The following is an 18,604-nucleotide window of genomic DNA, read 5'->3' on the forward strand; positions in this document are numbered from 1 at the left end:
AAAGAGCGGTTGCAACCGCCTACGAGGCTATATTATCATGTGGTAGTGATGGTCATGAACACAGTAACGAAACTGTGAATGAAAACGAACTCTTTATTCGGCAAACTTGTGCCCACAAAAGCAAGTTACTCTCAAAGCACAGCGATAGCGGCGAACATGTAAAATCCTTATACGCCGGTCAAGGGCGATGGTTTTTATACATGAGTCATCGACAGGTCCAGAGTTATCGCTGGCTCCCGTGTGTCTTCCAGAAAGTACTGCACAATTTCAGTCGCGCATACAATCAGATTACTCAAGCTTCGGTGACAGCAGGCAGCGGATAGAACCATCGATAACATTTTGAGTATGTTCCAATCATGCAGGCGTGCCTTCCGCTGAGCGATAACTTAAAGTTATTAGTGGGTGAAATGCAGTCCCCGGGAAGAGGATAAATAAGTACACGTGTCAATATTGCGTGAGCGTCGACCGCGCGGCGTGCACGAAGTCTTGTAGCGGCGAGGGGCACTGCTGAAGCGAACGGAACTGCAGAATACATCTGACATGGAGTATGCGTACAGCTGCTAAGGGAAAAGTTAGCACAATTGGCCGATGACCGGAGCTGAGAAATTGCTGCACGCGGTGGTCCTGTTCCCGTGCACACTGGTATCTAAAGCATCGAAAGTGCCACATGATTCATGTTTCAAAAAGACATTCTCCTTTTCGGCGTGCTAGGGAAGAACAGCGTCGCCTGTTGCAATTTATCTGATCGGTTGCTTGTGCTAATCTATTTCCGCTGCGGCTGTACCTATGTTCCCCGCGATACCGTTGACTTCCGTGCCCTTCCACATGCAGGCAGTTTTTTTAAGGTTTTATCTAAAGGTTTTTCTTGCTATGCTGTTAACGTTGATGGTTACACGTCACCTAGGCTGGACATTATTTTAGGTGTATTACGTGTTTTCAATAAATCAGTTGTTAGTCCACGCTCGTCTGTCTCACTTCTTTCCCACTGCGCAGTTTGTTCAAAACGATGAATCCGTACCAACTCGCCCCTGCTGTCGACTATTCTTAGAATACATCTGAGCTGGAAATCACCCTGTACATCCGCGCATACTTTCGCCTATACCGACGCCCCTCGCCGCTATACAAGACAGCTGACACGCCGTGTGCTCGACGTTCGCGCAATGCTATAAAAAAATTGCAAGAGCGTACGCATGTACGCGCTATGCAGAAAAATGCCATCTGTATAACACGCACTCGAATGCTTATTTTGGCGTCATAAAAAAAAAAGTTCCATCCGGTGCCTCGCACGAGAATTGTCTGAACGCCGCCGGCTACTGCGAGTCTGGCCCCGCCCACGACTGTCGGGTACTGGCGCCATGTAGACTCGCCGGTTTTGTAATGCTGGCTTGTGCCAGACGTGTTAATGAGCGGCGAAGATGAAAATAAAGATTTGGTCGGTTGGTAAAAACCTTGAATAAGTGTCCTGCAGACTGATGACCCGAGCTCAGGTCTCCCACGTCGGGACGTACAGGCATTGCCTAGTTGCCGCTTCGCGGGCCTGCTGGACGGCTCAAATTTGGTCCGCGAGCTTGGACCTGTACAAGGCATCCCCCACCTCGAGCACTGAGAGAACATCGGGAATTATGCCTTAGTCTATACCTCACATTCCCAGAGCATGTGTTTTAGTGTAGCAGATTCTCTGGCGCAGACTTTGCAGGTGCTGTCGGGATAGATCTCAGGGTAGAATCTATGATGCGCTAACAAGTTTGGATAAGTGTCAGTCTGTAGCTGCCGCCAGGTGTTAGCTTGGACTCTACATAAATTGTTGCTAGGCACATTACATACACAATGGGGTTTTACGTGCCAAAACCACGATCTTATTATGAGGCACGCCGTAGTGTGGGACTCCGGAATAATTTCGACCACCTGGGGTTCTTAACGTGCACCTAAATCTAAATACACGGGTGTTTTCGCATTTCGCTCCCATTGAAATGTGGCCACCGTGGCCGGGATTCGATGCCGCGACCTCGAGCTCATCAGCCCAACACCATAGCCACTGAGCAATCACGGCGGGTAACTTGTTGTTAGGCGGAGTGAAACTTCGTCGCGCCCGATAAAAGGCCTTATTTATTTCATTGTAGCTCGTTAGCCTGTCTTGTCTGCGTCAACCGCGAGAGTTGTTCCGTAACGGTCAATTATGTCACGTTCAGCGGAGTTTGTATCGTTAAGGTTGGTACGTTTAGGACAGATTGCGCCCATGTGGGCGGGGAACCAGATCACGGTGACAGGGGTCTCCCGAGCTTGAGTTCTGCTTTGGAGAATCCGGAAATCTTCCGGCCAAATTATTCCCTTGGCATAATTTCGGACTGCTGTGCGCGAGTCGCTCAGGGTATCTTGGGTTTCTATATCAGAAATAGCAAAGGCAATGGCCACTTCCTCGGCCGTTCCGGGTTGTTTCGTGTTGATACTGCCTGTGTGTGTAGCTTTACCGTCGATGTTGATGACTGCCACTGCGAATTGTCGGCTATCCGGGTAGCCAGCTACGTCTGTGAATCGTGCTTTTTTTGTCGTTGTGATATTTCCGTAGCAGTGTTATGGCCCTGGCTTTTCTGCGTCCCCGGTTGTAAGGTTGGTGCATGTTCCTTGGTACCGGTGCTACTTGGATCTTGTCTCGTATCTCTCTTGGGATATCGACTTTGTCGTCGTGTTAACGGTGGTACGTGATGAACATAAAGATGGATGTGATCAATATAAAAGGACGCATTGGGATGCGCCTACTTCATCGCGCCTTTCTCATAGTCACAGGTCACATCAACGTACGACAGCCTTGCTGGAAGCATTCACCGTCTCCGCGTACCCGAGGTGTCTCGTCCCATAAAACGTGTAGGCAAGCGAGTGCGCGCAGGGAGACCAAAGAGTTGGCGTTGAGTTCGCTGAGGCAGGTCCGCATTCATTGGACAATAGTCTAACCAGTCCCCTTCGTATATACAAAGATAGATTAGGGAACAGCTCCGCGCCCAGACATGAAGTTCTTGGAGCTGCTCGCCGTCTTGGGCTTTATTTGCCTGGCTGTCACCAGGGCTGACGAAGATGCCGATGAGTTTTCTCGTTCTGTGTACCCCTGCGGTGACACTTTTTCTTCGTTTTGTTAGGTCGTCGCAGAGTTTTTTTTTTTTCGTGAAGCTTAAACCTACGGCACAATTGCTCGTTTAAATAAAAGCATGGATGCCTTCCTCCTGCTGAAATTGCAACAGTGTCTTAGCGAACATGCCTTCCATAAGCCAACGCATTTATGCGACCATGTTATTTTCTCAAGTCCTTTTCTAAATGTTGGAAAATGGAAATAGGCCTGTAATTAGACATCGCAGTTTATTATCCTTTTGACCGGTTCGAGTACTTTAGCGATCTGCATTTTGGCAGGACATACCCCACAAGATGTTGTAAACTTATACTAAAACAGGTGCGATAATGTCTCAGAGGTGTTTTTCAGGTGTAATCTGTACACCAACAATGTCACACGATGTACCATTACGCAACTTTAAAAATAAGTGAATCCAGATTTTGAAGTAGGATTTAAGGAAACTCTATCGGGGCATCTGACCTGAACACAGCGGTAGGCATTTCTATCTACAGATATGGCAGCTTGCACTGGTAAAATAATTATTAAAACAATCGGGTAGCACTTGATGCGGATTACTAATGCCGTCTTTAAAAAATCAATAGTTGTATATGATGACGACGCTCGATTTAGCATAATATTTTGCTTTTCAAAGTTTTACGACTATCATTTTGACAAGATTTGATATATTCATAATCATAAGATGTTTTAGCTTTGCGAAGCTCGTTTGTTAGCTTATTAGGGTAATGTTTAAATGTGTGCACATCAGTTATACTAAAGAGCATGCTCTTCAACTTTATTTTACGGAACAGGACATCCGTGATCCATGGTTTGCGAATTTGCGAAAAGCGCTTGCGTTTCGTTCGCAGAGGAAAGTTTTCTGGGTAACACGCGCTGAAAACCCGCAGAAATTCCTCATATGCTAATTCAGCATACTGTGTGGCACATACATCGCTCCAATTTAGTAAACTGATCTTAGTACAAAAAGATTCTACACGATTTATAGTAATCAGTTCGCTGGGTTAAAGACGATGTCCTTTGATTTTGGTGCATCGTTTCAGACAGAAAAAATTGGGCATGTGGTCGCTCAGGGTTCACGAATGAACGCCGGCCTTTGTTATGGCCATAGAAATATTAGTTATAAAGAGATCCAGGCAAGTGAACGCCACATAGGTTACTCGCGTTGGAACGCAGATAACACTTGAGCATCCATGCGACTGAAGCAAGATATGAAATTCCCGAATCAAGCGAGTGTCAGCTAACATATCAATTTTAATTTCGCCACCCCATATGACGTTATACATAGAAACTTATATAAAGAAGTTTCCGAGGAAACCAGAAATGCTGGATATTCCCACCCGGTGTACGAGAAAACGATGCATAAACGTAATGATCGTGATGATCGGTAACACATGAGAATTATTAGATGAACTATTATTATTGTCGCGAGCAAGTAAGCTAATGCCACCACCACGAGAGGTGGCCCTGAATTAATTGAAACATTGATAGTCAGGCAAATGCCAAATAAGAGAACTATGGTTGTACCAGGTCTCAGATAACATAATGTAGTCAAATTGAAAATTATGGCTACTAAAGGACACATCTAGCTCATTAACTTAGCTTATAGCAGACTGACATTTTAAATGAAAGTATTTAGTGAACAGACTGTGTTCCAAGCCTATGTAATAATGAAACTCTGTAGGAAATACCCAATCTGCACTAGACATGGTGAACTGATGACATGCAGGTTGACCCATCATTTGAAACTGTTAAGGTGAGCTGCATTCTTTACCACAGGAGAAGTATTACCTTCTTCCTTCCTAATCAGGATATTTTCACCACGGTGCCAGACGAAACGAAAATTATTTGCTTTCACCCATTCCTTAGCAATCTCAAGCAAAAGCATTCGTTGTGAGGTTCTCCATCACATATAGGCTAGATTGAACAGTCGGAAAAGATTTTCTTTTTCAACTACTTATCTCTTACCATCTGGTTCGTAAAACGTATGATGATTCCGTAAATTTCATCCGCCCTGGCTGGCAGCCTGCGGATTGCAGATATTGATTGGCCATTCAGCATGTCTAGACTTACCTTGGATGCGATAGCACTCGTTTCGGATAGCAGGTATTCGTATTGAACATGCTAAAGGCTATGAACCTCGATGTTCAACTACCTGTTCCGATACTCGAGATCACTTACGGAAGAAGGAATGCGCTGCAGTTCAGCGACAGAGCCACCTGTTTTTTCGACCGTTTGAAACATTGGCAGTAAGGCATTTAATCTCGCCATCATGTCTGGCTACGTTGCAAGGACACCGTCGTATTTGCCAAACATGAGCTTGACCGATCCTTCCATCTTTTTCAGAGGTACAAGCTCGTCGAGCCTCCTATTCATCTCGAGAAGCAGAGCAGCGACAGAAGTATAATCAGCACCCTTGAGACATGGCGTATCGACTCAGCCTTTCCGCACTGTGTGCATTTGCAAGATCTGTTGTAGTCTTCGCCCTTGGAGTTAAAGTTTTCTCTGAGACTCCATAGCAAGAGCAAATGACCTAAACTGAGACTTCATAGCAAATGAAAAACGCCTAAACATTCATAGCGCATCATGTGCCGAGAATCAGATGATATGTCTTCCATGTAATTCGCACAGGCTCTATCGCCGAGGTCGTTCATGGCACTTTATGAGCACAGCTACCTGTGCAGAGAAAAAATTGATCTTGGGAGGGCAATACCAACAGCTAAGAGTGCTTCAAACGTAAATAATATCAAAGAGCCAGTGTGCCAGGAGCAGCCGCTGTGTAGGCCAACATGAGTGTTTTGTTACATTAAACAGCAAATATAAACAACCAACATGCAAGAAGATCCTAGCAGGTTTAAACAGCGTACAGGCCTCTTGCTGCCACTGCCAGGAATTCTGAAATTTGTAAAAACAGTACCTCGCCAGAAAGCAAACGCATACAGTCGGCCCGACTATTCGGAAAGTACACGATAGAATGTGAACGCCGGTCGGCTACCTAGAGCTTTTTACGCTATTGGGGACGAGGACTTAGGGAGTCGCCATCTGTCGGAAGCGTTTCGCTTGCGTAGTATAAGGGATAATGTGGCGCGCTCCTCTCCACTGGGCAACAAAAAACCATGCGACATCCTCCGGATGACGTTCCCGGACGTTAGTTACAGTCCGCAGGACGTACGAGAAAATCGACGGGACGTACTATTGGATGTCCGGAGGACTATGAGGCGTAAAGGAATTGTACATCCTGGGATGATCCGGCGGACATCATCAAGTACGTGAAAAGGATGTTTGTTGTCACATTTCACGACATCCAGCAGTCGTCCGTGGGATGTCCGACCGTCCAATGCACGCCAGGGGCTGGACGTTTTGTGCTCCTTGGACATTATAGGGACATCAAAGTAGCGGACCTTCTACGGATATTAAGAGAAATGCTACTCGAAAATGTTATTTTACTAGAAATTCAAAATACTACCATTCAGAGACATTTTATGTAGATTTCGAACATGGCATTAGTCGTTATGTAGCTGCTATATTTTTTTTAGTTATGTCATACACAACTTCAAAATATAGCGCTCTTTGGAGGCACTTCCTTGTGCATAAATTTTCACGAAATGCATTGTGCTGTAGCTTTTTTAGCTGTTTGTAGACTGCAAAGTGCAGATATCTATCCAAACAGCATGTCTCTATGAAGAGAAAGATTAGTAAACGTTAACTAATCTTTTTCACAATCACATGAGAATTACCTTGTGCACTTATATCTATAATTGTCCTAGAATAGCAAAATTTGGCATACATACTCTCCACGATATGTAGAAAGCTGATATCTACTTAAAATTACAATACCTGTCGGCAATAGTTGCGAAAATACAAGGTAATATTTCATGGCATTGTGAAAAAATGTGTTTTAACTTTTTTGCATAGTTACAGCAATTTTACATGCTGTTTGGATAGATATCGGCCCTTTGCTGTCTGCAACAAGCTAAATAAGCTACAGCACTAGGTCTTTGTGCGAATTTTATACACAATGACGTGTCTCCAAAGATCACTATATGTTGCAGTTGTGTAGGACACAACTAAAACAATATAGCAGATACACAAAAACTACATGTTAGAAATTTGCATCAAAATGTCTATAAATACCAGTATTTTCAAATCTCTAGTGCACTAAAGAAACTTATTTCGAGTAGCACTTCCCCTCAAAAAGCTGTCGAGCATAGCGAATGTGGCTTTTTTCGTAGAAGAGCTTATATTAGGTGAGTCGGACATTATTTGCGATATATTATTGCGCATTTTAGAATTACTAAAATTTGTTGTAATTACCTTTTAAATTAGTGCCTTTGGGCCAGTTGTTTTATGACAAACTGCAGTGAAATTTTAATGCACCACTACATTGAAAAAATCTTTAAAATCGCCCCTAATTCAAGATATTCATCAAATTTTAATGCACTTAATCCGGGCAATGTCTAAAGCAAAAGCTCCTCAACGCTACATCAGATGGAAACTTTCCGTAACGAAGTATGCCAATAAATTTTATAGATGGAATACCACGGCAAACAGCGATGCTGCAGGTCACCGCAGATGCTTAAACTGTGCCATATAAGTATTTCCCGCGACTGTCCGTAACGTTTGATCAGTGTCAAATATCACTACGCTTTTCGTCGCATCCTATACGATAATGGGGCTGCCTTTTCTGCGCTCCCGTGGCGCTCGGTCTCGATATTTCCTACACTGAGTGTTGATATACAGTGAATTTCTTGAATTCGAACCGATTTTCAATTTCTAAATTGAGATATTGAAATCCCTTCAGGGTACATTCAGATTTGACTGCTTCCAAGTTTGACATTTACGGAAATGCCACGAGGCACTAATCAAGAGTTAAAACAAATTTTGGTTAACTGTCCTTTTGAAAATCGCACTATTAGAGGCAAAATATGTCCGCCTCGCCTAGGAACTCCTCTGCTAAAATGGTACATTTGCTGCCCTCGTAGCATTTTTTTGTAAATCTGTATTGTCCCTGTGTGATCAGCAAAGAATGAAAAGGAAAGCTGCCGATTCAGAAATTGATTTTTTAAATACAAGTATGTATGCATCAGGAGCTGCAACAACTTAAATAACGCACACTTATTTAGAATTTCCAAGCAATATTCTCAACGAGAAACCCAAGCTTTTTCTCTTTGTGCGTGACCGTCTTGCTGTGTAGGCTCTAGGCTCAGTCAGAGCCTGTCCTATCCCTCCTCATTTTGCTGGTTGTGTTGTGCTGCTTATTTACTATAATAGTCATTAGACATATCAGTACTAGTTACCGACGACATATATAATGGTTAGATTGTCTCTCGCTGGAACATGCAATCATATGAACAGGTTGCCTAACTTTTACTTGACATCTTTAGTAGTGCATTGCATACACTCTTACAAATTACATGCCACAACACAAATAAAAAATAGAATAAGCACTGGCTGACTAGTACATATACATAAACAGAAAAATCCCGTGAGCAAGTACAGAAATTTGCATGAAAACTCACCATGAGGAGTGACATTATTCTGATTATTGCTAGTGTTCTTGTACACATTATTGGCATTTAAAAAAACAAAAGGTATACACCTCTTTAGCCACAGTCATCTTCAATCTTTTCTGCGCATTTACTGCATGTAGTGCAACCTTATCACTAGAGATTTTGTACCATTTCAGGTATATATGTAGGCACTGTTGGCTTGTGCAGAGTTTAGCTCTACATATGCAATAAAGAATGCACATGTCAACAACCATTTACATCATGAATTAGAGGCATAGCATTCTAAAACAGTAAGGTGCACAAAATCTTTTATTAGTAAGGGCAACCGCAAGTAGTCAACTGTCGTACAATAAGGCCTAACTTTATAAGAACATGAAATATTGAATACATGGCATACAGCGACTAGATGGGCCAGTGGTACGCCTCTTCACCACAGAGAAAGCAACCGCAAGGGTGACTGAACACACAGTATGCTTTCACTAAAGAAAGGTAAAATGGTGAATCACTGATCGTAAAAACACAGAAATAAACATGTATAATGTGTGCATGTATGAGCAGTTTTAGTAAATAGTGAATTAACATAACAAAAGATGATGCCAACATGAATGATTGCCTGGCACAATGAACATGACCTGGCACACTGTCTGACTAGAAGAGGATCACTCGACAGCAAAGGAAGTCAAAAAGTAGATAGTAAACACGAGTGGCATAATGTGCTTTAAAACACCTGGACTAGAGAACACTAACAAGTGAAAATGAGAAATATCACAAAAGTTCTCAACTAGGCACTGTTACAAAACAAGCTTAAATGTCATTACAAATGACACAGTTTGCCATAGCATGATATGCAGTTAAATGTAAAAATACCGCAGTGAATGACCTAGCCGCAGGTAAAACACGGCAGGTAGGAGATCTCATGTGGCTTACATTCAAAACTGTTGAACGTTAATGACCTAGTGGTAAAAAACAAATACTTGGTGAACATTAACCTGTAACGCCACATGCTTGAGCAAGAAGTATAAAACTTCTCCACTGCTCAATGACTGACGTACCCAGCTAAGCACTCAAGTGCACGACATGCACAAATATGTCGCTACGTACGTGCATGCAATTGAAACTGATGTAACAACTTATCTCCGGCAGTAGTTCCTAAGGCACGCATGACGGTATGCATAAAAGTGGAAAAAACATAAATAAGCAGCATTTGCTCACATGACACTATTAGGACATTAAGAGGCGCTTTTGTCGCGAGGGTTTCGAAAAACTTGCATGTTACAAAGCACACAAATAAATGTTGCCGTTATCAACATCAAGTGCGCTGCACACTAGCCAGCGCAATTGGTGAACTACACTCCGTAACTTCAAGTGAGCACGCTTTCAAAATTATGGAAGGCTCCTTGTGAACAGAACAAGCTTCATTGTGCTATTGTTTACAAATTCAATTTCACAATGAAACATTAAAATTGTCAATTGTGTAGTGTTACTGTTAGCTAAGTGTAAAAAGTGATCAGCAGATCACCTCACTGCAATAAAGTACAAGATAAAAAATACCAGCAGCACACAGTCCACATTATGGAACAATTAAAACGGTACTGACACAATATGTTAGTTTTTCCTCGCTTTAAATGAAGGGCTCACACCTCAAAACACCAAGAAAAATACTGTCAAACCTCACAGCACCCTAGAAAATTTAATATAATATCCTTTATGCAGCCAGATTCAATTTAGTTTCTACAGTGTTGTCAGAAATGATTAATCAGAAATGTCATGCCAGTATCCTTTATTACAGTGTGGCAAAAAAGTACAATATGTAACAAACACCCCAGTAATGACACCTACTTGAGAAACCTGCTCAATTTGTTCATACGGTCCGTACAGATATGTTTTCTCTGTAATGTCTTTAAGAGTCTTGCATTGAATTATTTTCTGTGGTGTTTTGTATTGAATTGTTTTTTCCACTTACACATTTTGACAGACAATTTTCTATACAGAACTTATGAGGCCTTTTTAAAGCTTTGCTGTAAAACGCTCGGGTGCATGGTGCAGCCATGACGATGTGCGGCTCAACAGTAGCTGTCGTTCCGTCCGGCAGCCGATTCACTGCAGCTGAAATTCAATCAAGTGCAAAACAATACAATACTTCAGATTACATCACCTGGCAGCTGGAGATATGAGAACAGTCAGCGAAGATTTATAAATAACAAATTCAAATGTTATATTCACTTATTTATCAAATTTGGTTGAATTTGGTTGAAACGGCACCTACCCAAAAGTATTTTTCAGTAAGCTATTGATGGTGCCTTCATTAACAGCAATCAATGCTGATTCTGTGACGTCAGGCACTTAAACCTCATTTCGCTGCTCTTAATGAAAGGGGAAAGGGGGCAATGCCCCGGCTAAAAGTTGACTGGCGTGGTTTTTAAAAGGGCTCGTTCACCCCATGGCGACTGCGATAGACTACGCTACGCAGCCAACCACTGCCATCTCGGAGGTCACACGTAGTGCAAAGATGAACGGGTTTTCCTCTTATTGAGATCGCTGACATATACTTTTCATTTATTTAACTTGAAGTTAGCAATTATGTATTACTGAAAATATTCTCGCTATCATTGAAGAAAAACTGTCGCTGATTGCCCAGGTACTGAGATTCATGTCGGGCATACATGGGGCACATCTGTGTGCGCCATGCTTCAGTTGTCCAGTGCTCTATTTCTAGGATACCTACACTACAGCCTTCCAGTGTCGTCCAATACGTGCAAGTCAAATGTTCGTTCGTTGGAGAGCTTACAGGGCCAAGCATTGCGCATTTGCTTAGGACTTCCTCACTGCGCGTCAACACCTGCAACAATCGTCCTCGCCAAAGATCATCCGATCCAAACATGCGTTGCAGTGGATTGTCTCAGGGCGCATATCTGTCATCTTTCCCACGTCCCTGATCGACACTTGGCGTTCTTGCCTTCGCAGAGACCTCGTTCCACGTTTTCTGAAGTTATCGTCACCAATCCAGATTGTCTTCCACCAAGATACACCCCAGCAGCAAGGCCTTCATTCCCCTCGTGGTACCTGCAAGAACATCAGGGGCGCCTAAGTATTCCGGGAGGAAAGAAGAAGGCCAATCACCCAAGAATAGCTCTGAAACAGATGACGCTGCCATTAATGAATGAGACCTACGGCGACCGAATACACATCTATACCGATGGTTCGGTCTCATCTACCAGCTCTTCAGGTGCCATTGTCATTCCGGCTACAAAAACCACACTCAAGTTCAAACTGTCACACATGACAACATCAACGGTGGCAGAGCTTGCGGCCCTGCGTGCTGCTGTACGACACCTCCTGCAAGAGACACCTTAGAAATGGGTCATCTTTCGTGATACTAAGGCAGCACTTCAGAGTCTGCATTTTGCCATTTATCACAGGACTCATGAGCAGCTGGCTTATGAGATAAGACCACCATCAAGCTATCGCTAAAGGGCATGAAATTATATTTCAGTGGCTACCGGGACATAGCAGCATTGCTGGTAATGACGTCGCCGACGAAGCCGCCTGGTCTGCTCATCTAGAAGGCCGACCAGTCCCAATCCCTTTATCCAGGACCGACGCTGCAGGAAGACCTCATATCGTGACTAAAGCTATGACACATAAATAATGGTCTTCTCTTAACCTCCCGAAGTGTCATCACCACAAAATTGACCAATCCTTGAAGCTACAAGTTCCATCAAACATTTCCCGAACTGAGGCGACAGTATTGTGCCGCCTCTGGCTCGGGGTGGCATTTACAAAGGAATATTTGTTCCCCATTGCAATGGGGGATACGCCCATGTACGACTCTTGTGGAGCCAGAGAAACAATTGAACATGTCTTTTGTATTTGTCTCCAGTTCGACGTCGAGCATGAAGCTCTCCGGACAGCATTCAACCGGCTGGACTCTTGACCATTTTCAAAATTGAAGATCCTTGGACCATGGCCGTATGCGTCGATGGCACAGAAAGCCACAAAAGCATTGTTGCACTACCTCAAGTCGACAGGTCTTGGCGACCGTCTGTAGACTTCGTGCAAAGTTTCAAACGCGCGCGAAACTGTGTTCTCTCTATTTCTTTTCTCTCTCTTTTCATCCCTATACCCCCTTCCTCCAGTGCAGGGTAGCTAACCGGACGTTTGTCTAGTTAACCTCCCTGCCTTTCCTCTCTTCTATTTCTCTCTCTTTCTCTCTTCTCGTGATCATGAAATCAGCCAATGGAGTTCGTCAGCCATCTGCTTTCGATTAGCTTTCAATGAGGACATTGCAGATGCGTGAGCAAGCGTCTGTTCACTGCTTCTGACACAGGATTGTAAATTCCCTACTGCATGCTGTGAAATATTTGGCTCACATGCACAGAGGAGCCTCGTTTACATATCAGCAATTTTTTTTAATTTGTTCAAAAAAGGGTTTCAGGGCCCCTTTAAGTGTGACATAATACAAGCTTCACCCGTTATAGCCCACTGCTGAATATCTGTGAGGCATTGTGCCAGCGGAGTGCCGTTCACCAGCCCTAGGAGGCAAAATCAAGCTATCAAAGTTGAGTCTTTTTGCTTCTGCTTATGAACTAAAGTTTAAAAATATGCAAGTGCCATGTAGCTGAACAGAACCAAGGTAATGTTGTTTGCCGTCACTTGGAGATACGATTATTTTTTGCATTCTGCTCAATTACATAATTAGTGTTAATCAATTTGTCAAATATTATAATTGGGTCAAAAGTGTCAATAAAATTGTAGTGCAACATGAAAAATTGCAGACACAGCTTTCTCTTGGTTAATACGTGCTGTATAAAAGTGTTTTTCCCAGCGCAAAAGAAACCCGCAAATACATGAAAAGTGCCTCGAGTGGCAGTCGCGTGGCCATTTTGCGTGTATTTGCGGGCTTATTTCACGCTTGCAAAAACACTTTTTATAATTGAGCAACAGAAAGCTGTATCGGGAGTTTTTCATTGTGCTTTACAATTTTCTCTTGAACACTTTTCATGTAATTATATATTTGAGAACTTGATTATTTAATTAGGAGTAATTATGTATTTAGGCAGAATGCAAGAAATAATCTGAGCATCCTCAAGCTAAGGCAAACAACATTACCTTGGTTCTCTCTAGGTAGGTGGCACTTGCATATTTTAAAATCTTGGTGCATGATACCTGGGACACCCTGAATTTATAACACAAGCAAAAACCAGTGATCATTTTTGAAGAAGTGCAGGCGTTCTAATGGAAATTCCTGGCTCTCTGCTGCACGTACAGGATTATTCAGCTGAGATGTTTGTGACAGCACTTCCCAGTGACTTGCTAGGTTTATTGTTAACATTGTCAAGAAAAGAGATTGTCTGCCACGGACCATTAGCATGGATAGTGCTTGGTATAAAAAGAAGTTATTACCAAGGTAAATTAATGATGCACAAGTGTGCACACATTCTGCTAGTTGATGCCATTAGAATATCCAATCAACAAAATTAATAGCCAGAGATCATGCCTGTTCGCGACGCAAAATAGCAATCTTACAGTACAGGAAATATTAAGTAGCCTTGATGTACTGAAAGGGTCGGTATATTTCCTTTTTCTGGGGTTTTACGTGCCAAAACTACTTCCGATTATGAGGCACGCTGTAGTAGAGGGCTCCAGAATAATTTTGACCACCTGAGGTTCTTTAACGTGCATTACAACGCAAGCACACGGGCATTTTTGCATTGGGGTCAGTGTAGTATTTACAAATATTGCAAGTAAAACTATCACCTCACCTGCAACAGCTTTTGCGATCTTCATCTCAGCGAAGCTCCGCTTTCCTTTGCGTCCTGCCCATGAGAACTGGGACGCACCTTCATCACTAATTCAGTAAGCCAGTATCATGTTTGTGGCCCACCTTGCGTCGGCAACACCCAGTCGTGAGAACTCCTGGACCTGCAGTTTACAAATGAAAGAGTGTCTATACAGATGCAGCAATATCAAAGCCAGTGTACACTAACTTACCCTCAAGACAGCAAATAATGAGCCAAGGTATGATAGTTTTCAAACGCCATTTATATGCAACATGCCCCTTATGGCTGTTTAAAAGAATTTGTTCAGGCTAGTTCGTTTTATGACACAAATGATTATCTCAGATAACTATACAAAAAAGAATACAACCAAGGTATACAAAACAAGCACACAAATATTAATGCCCTTGCCCATAAACCCACATTTGTGATTCCGCTTGTATGAAATAATCTTAATACGGTTGAGGCAATACAGTGACATTCTAGCCATTGAAAAGTTTTGCTCTCAGATTAAGGCACTAATTTATAGGATTATAGACTGATAGAAACAAAAGTAGATGGATACATACCAAAATCTCCTTCTTCTTGTCATTCAAGGCCTCGTCAAAGTCCATTAGTGTTTGCATCTGGCTGAATGGCTCGTTTATAAGAACTTTATGTCGTAAAACTGTGTCGGTTGGCAGGGTTTCACAGAGCTTGTTTAACAGGTCCCCTTGTTGGTGCAGCATAAATCGCATTCAGAAGACGTATCATATGCTGTTCAAAAGCTGAAAGATATAAAAAATGAGAGTACTTAACCACATGGTATGTATGTAGATTTGGGAACAATAACATACTATAATTCGAACTCGGCCTCTGGCATATTATCCCACGTGTGTGAAGTGTGGGTGCTTCAGGATTAATACGAAGCACAAGAATCACTACTATATCAAAATATCGTATGAATGAAAAAGCTGCCTAGAGCCCCAAAATAGGCCACTAAGTGTATGGAGGGTTGTGTACATTGTTGGATTTCATCAAACCTACGGCTTCTCATTCAACAAGCTTTTGGAAAGCCTTTGGAAGTTTATCAGCTGGATTGGAAACTGCGAGGAAATTGTGTGAATACTTTAGTTACAATAAAGCTAACCGTATAAGCCTGTAGTAAGCAGAACAGTGTTTCTGAAGCTTTAATAGGAACCAAGGAACATTTTAGACGTTTTAGATGTCATCAGGCATACCAAGTGAACGAATGGGTAAGACAAGTAGTCAGCACAATTTTTTTAAGATATCTGCAGTCATCAATATTTCGCAGCAGCAGCAATGTTAATTCAAGGTTGTCCAAAATAAATACCTTGGAAAGCTCAAAATAATCTGTATATTCATACTTGACATGAACACAGCTAACAGAGACGACAACAAAGAAAGGCAGGTTTACACACACTTGGGTGAACTTACGCTTTCTTCACTATCGTCTTTGCTAGCGCTGTTGTTGTCTGGTATGAATATACAACTTGGCTAGGTTTCTTTTCTGCATCTATACAGCTAAAAATTGGAGAAATCTTCGGTATAGACTACAACTGTGGGAATATTAGCACTAATAACAAGAAGGATAGACTGCTGGACAAGTTGTTAATCTATGATAAATAAGGAGCGCAATTAGACGAAATAATAGCACAAGGCCACATGAGCATTTACTGAAGGAAGTTTTTGAGGAACGAGAGAGAAAATATAAAAAGTCGAAAGAATCACATGGTCAAAAAAACAAAATTCATGAGTGAGTAAAGTTATGCTTCTAAATAGTCTATTTCTGCTTTGTGTAAGGTTGCTGAAAGCTTAGCTAGACACTTATTAGTTGTTATGTCGATGAAGAATGTTTGGGTGAGTTCAGGTGCTGTTCGGTCTTTACACAGTGCCAGCACCTAGCTGACACGGTATCAAGGGCTTGGAGTGCAGGTGCACTGTGCTGTGGTCCCATGAAAGATGCTGGTACAATATAAAGACAGGACAGCATGTGAACTCGCCAAAGCAGGCAATAAATGTGTAGCTAAGCCTTCAGTCGATTTACACAAAGCACAGATAAACTATCTAGAAGCACACCTTTACCGACTTAAGAGCTGTCTTTTTTTTTTTGAAGTGATTCTTTCGGCTTTTTCATAATTTCTGTCTTTTGCCTTCTTGTTTGTATCATTGTGCATTGAGACGATTTAAAGACGACAAACATGTGGGAACAGCAGTGGGCTAGTACTACCGATTAGTTAATAAATATCAAGGTAACCTAAAGCTTCTCATAATCAGTAGCAGATATGCAAATCCGAATTCAAGGAAGATTAAGTGCTCAAACAACATCAGACATCAAATTTTCAGACAGTGTTGCAGAGTTGTAGGCAAAAATGCCTACTGATGGAAAATCTAATAGGAAACACTATTGTATATAAAGAAAAAGTACTTTCATTCTTCTGGCTGGATGCATTTCGCACAGGCTATGGTGGCTCGAATTCTAAAAAAATAAGGCCCTCGGAAAGATGGTGCAGGAGCTAACTGCAGAACTAAGTGAGTGAGTGAGTGAGTGAGTGAAACAACTTTATTCGGTCAACAATAGACGCGAATAAACTCAACGTCACCTGGCTAGGCCCACTCGGGGACCATCAGGTCACACCTGACAGCCCTCTCGTTGGCCCTCTCGACTGCCAGGATTTGAGAGGTCTAATCCTGGGCCTTAATAAGCTTGATCATTTCATCTTAGGTGAAAGGGCGCAGCCACAACGGACATGCTCGAAGTCCGCATAACCACCACACATGGGGCAGTCCGGGCTTGGGAATCGTTCGGGGTACATTGTGTGCAGTGCCGCAGCGCTCGGGTAAGTGCGTGTTTGTAGAAGCCTGAGAATTACTGCCTGGGCCCTGCACAGCGAGGAGCGCGGTGGAGGCAGGAGTCTTCTTGAGAGATGATTGTGCTTACATATCTAGTTGTACGATCAGAAAGGCTCGGCTCGCCCAGAGAGGACGCGTTACCCGGCGCACGGAAGTCTAACCTCGTGCAGCCGAGTATGCCTCCTCGTAGGGGTTGAGCGAGACACCCACAAGGCATCACCATCCCGTCCACGTCCACATAGATCATGTGGTTAACGTTAGGGATATTTTTCAAGGACTTGTTGATCATGGAGATGTTGAACAGCGTCGGGGAGATCACCGCCCCAATGGTTCCCTCAATGCCCCCTCATTGGTTCCAAGATGCGCAGGGAACCAGGCCAATGAGCGATGTTTGAGGTCTTTAACATTTTTGATAATACAAAGGGCCTAGGGAGACGCCATTCCCATGTGAAAGGCCCTGATAGCGGTCTTCGAGTCTGAATAAATCGTATCATGTACACCGTCCGTCAAAGTGAGAGCAATGGCAACCTGTTCTTTAACGCTTGAACTAGAAGTGCAAATGGTAGAGCAGCTGATGATTTAGGAATCACAGTCGATGACCACTGAGGAGAAGGCTTCTTCTTGAGCGTACAAAGCAGCGTACAGAGCGTACGAAGCAGCATGTTCGATCTCTTTCCAAGCGGGCACTGGTGAGCAGAGCTTTACCCCTGGCCTGTCTTTGTCCTTCGTTGTAGGCCGGATGCATATTGCGTGGCATACGGTGTCTGGAAATATTGAATCTGACGTTGTTGGGCAGCTTCACAGCATTGGAACCGACGACCATGGGGTTACGTCCCAGCATGCCAAGTGTCGCTGGGCCCGCTGTGGTGCCGGGGAGTCTGACAAACTGAGAACACTCTTGGGCTTCAACGATTTCTTCGAACGTGTTGTGGATTCCCAGCTTGAGGAGGTCTTCTGTATGCGTTCGGACGGGAAGACCGATGGCAAGCTGGAATACTTTTCTGATTAGGGCATTGATTGATCTTTAGTGCCATTTTCTTTCTCCTGCTAGATGAATTTTTGTTCGTGGTAACATTCGAAATTCCTTTCTATAGGTTGGACGTAAGATCTAATCCTCCTCAGAAAGGAGAACGCAAACAAGGTGAAGTGGGCCAAGTATGTAAGAACCTATAAAATAGAATGGGAGCGAGACCCAGAGGCAAAGGTAGGTTCTGATGCTTTTACTTCTAGATCGTTTGCCCGTAACGTCACGGATGCAGATACTCATTCTGCTAATACTGAAACATGTTTGCCATGATGATATCAGTGCACCACGTCACATGAACTTCACCCGCCGTGTTAGCTTAGCT

The 18,604-nt window shown here is 43.0% G+C and overlaps 1 protein-coding gene and 1 long non-coding RNA gene across 3 annotated transcripts in view; both read right to left on the reverse strand.

Annotated features, from left to right (window-relative positions):
- The window catches only part of LOC119453576 (neurofilament heavy polypeptide-like), a 512,698-nt gene that overhangs the window by 363,798 nt on the left and 130,296 nt on the right, over nt 1-18,604 (reverse strand). The window lies entirely within an intron of this gene.
- On the reverse strand, nt 10,292-15,151 carry LOC125945888 (uncharacterized). Of its 2 annotated transcripts, none has more exons than XR_007467192.1 (3): nt 14,972-15,151; nt 14,388-14,547; nt 10,292-10,731 (listed from the first exon to the last, which is right to left on the reverse strand). It is a non-coding gene; the product is annotated as an uncharacterized LOC125945888 (long non-coding RNA). The 2 variants fall into 2 exon arrangements; XR_007467191.1 differs by lacking the exon at nt 10,292-10,731 and adding an exon at nt 11,294-11,688.

This window comes from Dermacentor silvarum, chromosome 5 (assembly GCF_013339745.2).
Source record: "Dermacentor silvarum isolate Dsil-2018 chromosome 5, BIME_Dsil_1.4, whole genome shotgun sequence".
NCBI classification, from domain to species: domain Eukaryota; kingdom Metazoa; phylum Arthropoda; class Arachnida; order Ixodida; family Ixodidae; genus Dermacentor; species Dermacentor silvarum.